We start from the raw sequence: 10,059 nt of genomic DNA on the forward strand, positions 1-10,059 counted from the left end.
CCTAAGTCTTACGTTATTTTGTTTAAAACCTCGTGTTATTTTGCTAAAATAATATTGCATTTATAAAAATAGCATGTACTTTTTTGAAAAACAGCATATATATAAATTGAAATAATAAGAGGTTCACATCAAAATAACATAAATTTTAAAAACCTAGAATACACTGAAAGGATTAATGTTGAAAAAAAAACAACATGCAAATATAACATAACATATACTTATTTTAAAATAACATGTATATAAATTAAAATAACAAGAAATTCATATTAAAATAACATAAATTTTATAAACCTGGAGTACCATGCACACAGTACTCCAAGAGTAGCATAGAATTTGCGTATTTTCAATTCGACTACAATAATTTTTTTTCAATTTTTTTCCAAGTATCATCTTCAATTTTCAGTTTTTCATTTTAAAATATATGATTAGAAAAGTATTCAAACTCACTAATCATGTTATTTTCGAAAACTATAGTATTTTTAGGATTGAGCAAATTATTTATTAGTAAGGTAATTGTATGTGATTTTTAGGGGTGATCAAATTATTTATAGGAGAGAAAATTATTAAGGGGCGGTGACCATTTTATTTTTTTCAAAAGAAATCAAAAAAGGGGAAAAAAATCAACGTTCAAATGAATGAAGTGTGAAGATGGTGCAATTTATTTTGAAGTGAGGTAATTGTATACTTCGTATGTTTATAAAGGCGGGCAAATTATTTAGGGGTGAGCAATTTTTTTAACGGTAGGGTAATCATATGTGATTTTTATGATTTTTCAAGGTTTAGCAAATTATTTAGAGGTGGAAAAAAATATAGAGGTAATTGTATATGAGTTTTAGGGGTTCTGAAGGAAGTCCACTTACTTCTTTCAAAAAAAAAAAAGGTAAATATTTCTTTTGATCTAGTATATTTTAACGTAAGATACCATTTATTTTTGTAAGTGTGCAATATATATTATTGAAATTAAATATACATTTTATATAAAAAAAAATATCTATATTATTCAAATTTTCTACTCATGGATTAATAATCATCTGGTAGTTCTTGAAAATGACGCAGACAACATAGTCAAAGCAATTAAAGAAATCAATTTAGAGTTGCACCTATTTTCATGTAATTGAATGATATTTCTAGGATAAGACATTTTAAAACAATTTTCATTATATAAAAATATTCTGTAACAGACTTATAAACTATCTATTGAAAGTTTTAATTTAATTTGTACATACGAAATATTATTGTTACATGAGCCCTCGTGACATATGAACTTGCTTAATGATTTTTAAGTATGTAGTATAGCTTGTACAGTTGTGCAGACTTTAGCATAGTCTTTTAAAAAAAAGACATTCTTAACCTCAGTTTTGCTAATAGTGACATGATGTCACTTATTTCTTGCACGAGTTTCATAAAAATTGGTTTGGTAAGAAAACTATTACCATAAAAAAAATAAAAAAATAAAAAAAAAGTCAACTATACACTAATTTCTCAATTTCACTTTGAGAAATGTTAAACTTCCATACATCAACAATTATTTTGAAGTCTTTAACAGCTTCATCATGGTCGTTGTAGTATAGTAGTAAGTATCCAAGCCTGTCATTCGGGTGATCCAGGTTTGATCCCGCCTGGCCACGAAGTAGTAATAAAATTGTTTATCAAATATTATTTATAAGATATTTTTTAAAAGTTACAATCTATTTTATTCCTATGAAAAATTAAAAATCCTATCAGAAATAAAACTCTAAATAACTTTTTTATCCTAAAAAATATATCTTAAATTTGCTTATCTAGCATGAGGTGTCAATGTATAATATGATAATTGCTTATGTGGCGTGACACTTGGCGAAAAATTGGAACGCCAAGTGTCGCTGTCTCGTGACCTGGCTAAAAATTTAGCTTTATATATTAGTTTTATGATATGATAGTTATATGATATGATTTTACGTCCCTAATATAATTTCAAACATCCGTTCATATTATCACTGTACAAATTAAATTCATACACTCTTAGCAACTTCGATATGCCCAAATAAAATAACATCGTTGTAATACCCCGTATTTTTATACATATTTTATATAAAATAAGTATTTTGTGGGGTATAAAAGTAATTTGAAACGAATTATTTATGATATTTTAATTATTAATTTTAAACAAGTTAGGAAATATTTTATAAAAGGAAATTTTTATTTAATTAATTATTTTATTAAGTTGGAATTTAATTTAGGAAAGTTTTATTGTAGTAAAGTTTAATTAGGAAAGGGATTAGGAAAGAGTAAAAAGGGAAAGTTTAGGTAAGAAGGGTTTCTAGAGAAAGGGGTATAAATATTCAACACTTGGGCAAATTAAACTTTGCCCAGAGTGGAGAATACCTAAGGTAAATTTTCTATCCCTTCTCCTTTAGTTTTCTCTCTTTTTATTTCGATTTTCCCCTTCCCCTTTTTCGGATCACCACCATCGGCCACCACTACCACCGGTGGGCCGCCGGCTGTCACCAGTACCAGCCGGCAGCAGCTGCGGCGCCACCAGCAGGCTGGCTGCAGCCGGCTGCTGTCCGGCCACCCTATTCTCGAAAAAAAAAAATTTAATCTTTTGTTTTTATTTTTGTTTAAATCCTAGATCTAATTATAAATTAAGGGTTTTGTATTAATTTTATGATGATTGATATTATGTATGGTGCAATTTAATTTTCAGATTTTAATTCTAATTAAAAAGCCCCAATTTTGAAACCCTAGATTCATAAATAATTGATTATTGAAGTATTATGATTTAAGGTGGTTTAAACCTTTAATTTAAGTGTTTTAAAGCATAATTACAACAAGTTTTTATTAATATATTTTGCTGGAATTTTTGGTAGTATGCTAAAAATCAAGTTTCTTTAAAGAATTTTAATTACCCATTAATTGGGATTAAAGTATGAGGTTTTAAATAAAATTTCAGCTTGTTTTAATTAAATTATGTGCGGTATAATAAGAGTATATATTGCTGGAAATTTGTGTAGAGTGGATTTTAATTGTAACACCCTAGAAATTCCTTTCTTTTGAAATACCTGTTTTGCCCTGTTTAAAACTTTAAATAGGGAAATCTAAGACATTACCGTAGGCAACTATCAAAGACACAGAGCGGAAGACTCTCCTTGAAAATATTTAAAAAAGACTCAACTTAAAAAGTCAACCAACTAAAGTAAAGTCAAACCTACAACTTGGAAACATTATAGGCCCTTAACAAAACCAAATCAATTCCAAAATCTTTACGTTAGTCTCGCAACAATAATATCATAATATAATTAAAGCAATAACACATCATAAACTTATGGAAACTAGCATGATTCGCTCTTCCCTCATGCCCATCATGAATATGCTTCATCACTTGAAAAGCTTCTCTCTACTTATTTCCACTACTCACCATTAAAAATGGGTCTTCATAGGGCCAAGGTAAAGACAAGGCCAACAAACACACAAACACACAATCAGCAAAGCTGAGTACATAAGCGTACTTAAACACACTAACATGCTTTTACCTATCAACACACAACTTACCTTGTTGCACCTGTTTTCAAGCACACAACATACAACAAAACTTCTCAACTAAATAACTAAATAATTTATTTTGTTTTGATTACGCATCAAATAGGTTTCCCCCCTAACCTGCTCTAATAAAGGGGTACTAACACGGGAGCTAACCGTGCCAGTATAAAAGAACCACTCGTAAGTGGCGGAATTCCTGCGCATAATAATAAAAGGAAAATACAGCGTCCTGTACTCCCAGTAGAAGTTATGGTTAAATATAAAACCCCATAACTCCCCCCATATGTTCATACTCAAGGTGTATACGTTCCAAGAGTTTTGGTGCGTAATCTCTTTCATTTTACGTTATTTACATATTATTAAACTTGGTGATGACTCTCAAACTATAATCATACAATCATAATAATTATTCAAAAAAATAAACATTCCAATTTAATTCTTGAATAATTAGTGACCACATAATATTTAATGTTGAATCCTTTTTAGATCTACCTTGGTGTCAAAGACACCTTAAACGCTTAATGCGCCAAAAATCCTATCCCTCGGTGTTAAAAACAGGTGTTAAAAATTATATGAACCATAATAAAATTTCCTTTTAATATTCCAATCCAAATTAAACATTTAGTTTAATTAAACATGCTTTCTATCATGCCATAAATAAAAGTGTAGTTCATATTCAACATGCCAAGTGATTATTTCCAAATCAATAATCCATCACAAATAAATCATGCTTCATAATTTAATCACCAATAATAACCAAACCACAATTTCAACCATAATCTAGCATGATACTAGTTGGAATCAATTAATCACATCTAGCATGCTAGTACATCATCAAAAATATGCTAAGTACGCGAACGTACCTTGAATACAATCTTAATATCGCCACGACTAATAGAAATCACTCACTTCAAAATCTCCTACAAATTAAAATAATAATAAAGCATTAAAATCCACCCTATACAAATTTCCAGCAATATATACTCTTATTAAACCACTCATAATTTAATTAAAACAAGCTGAAATTTTATTTAAAACCTCTTACTTTAATCCCAATTAATGGGTAATTAAAATTCCTTAAAAAAACTTGATTTTTAGTATACTACCGAAAATTCCAGTAATATATATTAATAAAAACTTGCTGTAATTATGCTTTAAAACACTTAAATTAAAGGTTTAAACCACCCTAAATCATAATCCTTCAATAATCAATTATTTATGAATCTAGGGTTTTAAAATTGGGGCTTTTTAATTAGAATTAAGATCTGAAAATTAAATTGCACCATACATAATATCAATCATCATAAAATTAACACAAAACCCTTGATTTATAATTAGATCTAAGGTTTAAACAAAAATTAAAAACAAAGATTAACTTTTTTTTTCGGCAGTCCGCAAGATAGCAGCCACCACGGCACGGCTGGGCTGTTGCTGCGCCCTGCCGGTGCCACTGCGATTGCTGGCGCTTGCGCCGGTGGTTGTGGTGGCGGCCGGTAGTGTGTGGTGGTGGAGGCAGCCGTGCAAAATAAAAGGGAAAGGGGAAAAAGAAAGAAAAAGAAAAGAAAATTTAGGAGAAGGGGGAAAAAGTTTTTACCTTGGGTTTTCTCCACTCTAGGCAAAAGTGTTGAATATTAATACCCCTTTCTCTAAAAACCCTTCTTACCTAAACTTCCCTTTTTTAATCTTTCCTAATCTCTTTCCTAATAAAACTTTACTAAAATAAAACTTTCTTAAATTAAATTCCAACTTAATAAAATAATTAATTTTAAATTAAAACTTTCCTTTTATAAAATATTTCCAAACTTGTTTAAAATAAATAATTAAAATATCATAAATAATTCATTTCAAATTATTTAAATACCCCACAAAATACTTATTTTAAATAAAACACGTATAAAAATACGGGGGTATTACACTTATACTCTATTATGATTTTGGTTTGTAGGAAACTTTGAAGTGAGTGATTTCTATTAGTCGTGGCGATATTAAGATCGTATTCAAGGTACGTTCACGAACTTAGCATATTTTTGATGATGTAGTAGCATGCCAGATGTGATTAATTAATTCCAAATAGTATCATGCTAGGTTATGATTGGAAATTTTATTTGGTTGTTATTGGTGATTGAATTATGAAGTATGATTTATTTGTGATGGATTATTGATTGGAAATAATCGTTTGGCATGTTGAATATTGTTTTGGGTGTTTTTGTCCCTCGGGAGAGTTACGTCACAAAGATTGGTCCGGCTGACTATACCTGCAAAAACAACGGAGACTCCGGGTGGTGGGAGCTCCGCATGTGAAGATCAAGTTAGTAACTTCAAAGAGAATAAAGAGTGCGGAAATTTAGGTGGGGATCTGCTTGGATTCCGAGCTCAGGTGTTTCTCTGATGAGAGAGAAAGTAGGTGTAATAAAATGATTGAATGTGTCCCAAAAATGGGGAAATATCTCCCTATTTATAGGGTCATTGGTAGGTGTGCCCCTATCTAGGTCACTTGACTTAGATTTTAGTGGGTTGCGCCGAATTACAGCGTTTTCTTGGGATTTGGGCCCTTGAAGGCCGCCATTTCAGAATCTATCTGAAGGAGCCACGTGTCAGATGGCTAGGGGACCACTTGGGTCAGCCTGGTCTTGACACGTGGCCTTCTCTTATTGGGACACCTGTCTAGGGTAATTTTTACCCTAAACATTTGCCCCTCACAGGGGTCACGTGGATGTCACGTGGGACTTGTGACACGTGTCCACCTATCAAAGGTGAACAGTAACAACAGCTAGTAAAATTTAAAATTCAAATGGGATGCCCCCGTTTTCACCTTCTATAAATAGAAGTTTACCCCCCCCCCCCTTCTCTCACTTCATTTTCATTTGACTTTCTAGAGAGAGAAAGAGAGATTTTTTAGAGAGATTCTCTGATTTTGTCTGCATCAAATTCTCAAGATTTCCGTGTGCTAACCTTGCAACACCCGGTCACCGTTTGTAGCAGTTTTCAGAGTTTCCAGAGTTAAACGCAAGGTAACCGCCTGTACCATTTTTAGCTTTTCTTTTTCAGCTTGTATACATTCTTTTTTCCGTCTGTATACATAGTTTTTAAGAATAAAATGAGCTCTCAATCCACACACTCGGCACTGCCTAGGACACTCAGCCGGTCTCCCGGAACGGCTGAGTTTAGAACAGGGGGTGCCTTTTCTGGACTGTCGGAACTGCTGTGCTCATCCCCGAATTCCTCCCTCTCTGTGTCTGTGTAGGACACAATGGCCAGAGTCAAACAGACGGCCAGAAGGTCTAGGAGCCGGCGCACTATGGAAGTGCCTGCCGACGAGGTTGTTTCGGAACATGAGGGTTTGGAGGAGAGCAGCAATTCTGATAAAGAGGCTCCCTATTCTTCCGGGAGCTCAAGCGTACGAGAGGTAGACGGTGAAGAGGCCGCCTCCTCTAATGGATCCAGGGAAGGATCAGGCGGTACTGAGGCCATTGAAAGATCAGGAGCCGAGGCTTCTAGCTCCGATTAAGATAATTTCGCGGCTGACTATCAGCAGCCGGCGAAAGTTGCTGACAACCCTGACCTGAAGAAAATTAGGATGCTTCCGGGTGACATAGCCCTGCTGAAGAGTGGTTTCAGGGCTTTTAAAGAAAAGCATCCCTTTGGAAAGGGGTGGGATATTATCGTTCCGCCTGGGGACGCAGTGATGGCTTGGGACGACAAAATAGAAAACGCAGACAACTATTTTGTCTGCTACGAGGCGGTAATAGAAGCCGGCCTCCGGTTCCCCCTCCATACTGGGATTAGGAAAATCCTAAAGGGGTATGATCTGGGAGTCTGGCAGCTCACCCCAAACTCGTGGGTGAACATTTTAAGCTATATTGCCGCCTACAAGCTCCAGAACCTTGCTCCCAGTTTCTCTGCCTTTGCTCATATGCACTATTTGAGCAAGACACCAGGCGGTCATGGGGCATGGTATACTATTACCACCTTGCCACAATATTTGATGACCTTGGACAAGGTGTCCAAGTGATCTGGGTGGAAGGACAAATTTTATTTAATCTCCTCACCAACCCCGAGACACAACCGGACACTGCGTCGGTATAATCAAGAACTGGTTCTCTTTGGCAGGAAATGCCCTCTCCCGGCACTCTTTACTAGGGCCCGGGAGCAAATAATGGAGCCGGGTTTCTTCGAAACCACTACTAAGCCCTTGGGGGATGGGACTCACATTATTGTTCCAAAGAACTAGATCCCCCACCTGGACTATTTCAAAGATGAATGCTTTTTGTCCGCCTGTGGGTTAAGCCCCATGTTTCCCAAGGGTAGATCCACTTGCATCCGGCTTTTCTGTAGTTTTTATTTTGTACTTCCAACTTTTTATGATTTTCTCAACCTTTTGTTTTCTTCTTGCAGCCGACGCCTTGAGAATGGTTGACCCGGCTAAGACTCAGGCTAAGTCAGCAGCGCAGCTGCACAAGGAAAGTGCGCTCTCCAAGAGAGCAGCCGTTGAGGCCAAGAAAGGCGGGGTAAGACCGCCTGACTTCAGTTTTTCTTTAAATTTCTTGCAAAAGTTTTTTGCCGGCTGATAACATTTGGTTCTTGATTTGCAAGATGCCGCTAAACGTGTTCCACGCTCCGTCTCCAAGCTTTTCAAAAGGCCAGGGGAGGAGCTGGACAAAACTCCGACTGCCAAGGTCGCCAAAAGGAATCCTTCCCAGACAACTCCTACTGCCAATCCGGATCGTCCTACGACTGGTGGCAAGTCCCCTTCTGCCCTGAAAATTCTGAGCGAAAGCTCAGAACGCTCGCAGAAGAAAGCGCCGGATGCCTCTACGGCATCGAAGGGTGGCCAGCCACCCAATGTTGCTACCGGTGCTGCAACAAATGGGGAGGAGGATACCTCTAAGCCCCATCCGGAGACCCAAGGTAAGAACAAGATTGAAATACCTTGGCCACTTGACTTTATAAGAGTCAAGACTAAGGTTGACCCTTCAGGGGGTTCAGTCAGCAGCCGACAATTACACTGCATCCCTCTCACCAAGTACTTCTTTTGGTGCAAATCTGACATCCGATGAGCCGGATCTTCCCGGGTTTACCAAGCGGATGGTGAGGACCTTCACCCGGTCTGAGAAGAATTCCATACCTGATCTGTAGGTGGTGGACTTTGACCGGATAATGGGCCAACTGGCTGAGGTAAAAGATTATTCAACTCAATTCTGATATTTTTTCTTTATTTTTTCACCAAGTGTTTCATAATCCGGCTGCCCTTTTCTCAGGTAATGCTGAGGGTGGATGGGCTCCGGGGCCCCTTCAGGCGGAAACAAGAAGAGGTAAATGACGCCGAAAGGAGGACCCTTGAAAACCTCAAATCTGTTGAATATGCTAATTATATGTGTGATTTAAAGATTAAAGCAGTAGAGTTGGAACATGAGGAGCTGATCCGGAGTTTGACGGCTGCGAACGATGAAGCTACCAGCCGGGCTAATGACCTTGATAAAAAAACTGAAGGATGCTAAGGCTGAACTCAAGGCATTAGAAGACGCTGACAAAGAGAACACGAGGCTCCTGGCAGATGTCATCCGGTTGGGGCTGGAAATTATCAACATGCGGAGTTAACATGCAGATGAAATTTCCAAGGAGCAGATGCGGCTGATGGAAGAGAATGAGCGGGACAATGCAGCCCGCCTGAAGATCACTTGGGGTCTCCTCTATCCAGGTATAGACTTTGAAATCTATAAACTTAGGTATGATTACGCCACTGCGGTGTATGATGCCCAAGTGTTGGGAGAAGCAGCTCCGCCTCGCTTCAAGGAATGGGCTGCAGAGCTGGGATATGATGTATCAGATAATGAGGAGGAGCCGGCGAAGGATGAGTAGAATGACGGCGGCCAGCCTGATAACCAATCAGAAACCCTCCCAACCAGTCAGAACCAGCCGGAGCAGCAGCCTCCACCTCAGCCTTAGGCCAGCTTCCCCAAATTCAGCGGCAGTATGCCTAGTTTCTTTCTTTTCCGGCTTGTAAGATGAGTATATTGTTATTTTACCAATTGTGGAGTTGGGTTAACAATCATTTCCTTTCTTCCTCACCGGATGTGATTCCGGTTAACAGTTATTATGGCCTTAGTGCCATTTTTAATATTTATATGAAGTATTCCGACTCAGTCGGTTGTTTATACATGTTTGTGTTTGAATTTTTGCTTTTTTGAATTTTGCGTATATACTGCAATTCTTTGATATTTTTCCTAACTTAAAAAAGCATGCGGCAATTTGCATTCCGGCTGTTCTTGCCCTTGGACGGCTGTGTGGTTGGTTTCATTTCAATATTGATTGATTGGCTTGAAAACACTTGATACTTGGAAAAGTATGAGGTGTTTTAAGGCCAATCAATCACAATGGTGATTGCCCCAAACCAAGTGCACAGCCGGCCATTAAAACGGGTGCTTCGAGCCTCTTTCCCAGGCGGTAATATTCCGTCTGGGATTATTGCATAGCCATTACACAAAACTCTTTTGCCCCGACTGGGAGAGAGTGTGTAATTTTGGAATAAATAATTTAAGA

The sequence above is a fragment of the Chenopodium album genome, chromosome 18 (genome assembly GCF_948465745.1).
Source record: "Chenopodium album chromosome 18, dcCheAlbu1.1, whole genome shotgun sequence".
NCBI lineage: Eukaryota > Viridiplantae > Streptophyta > Magnoliopsida > Caryophyllales > Amaranthaceae > Chenopodium > Chenopodium album.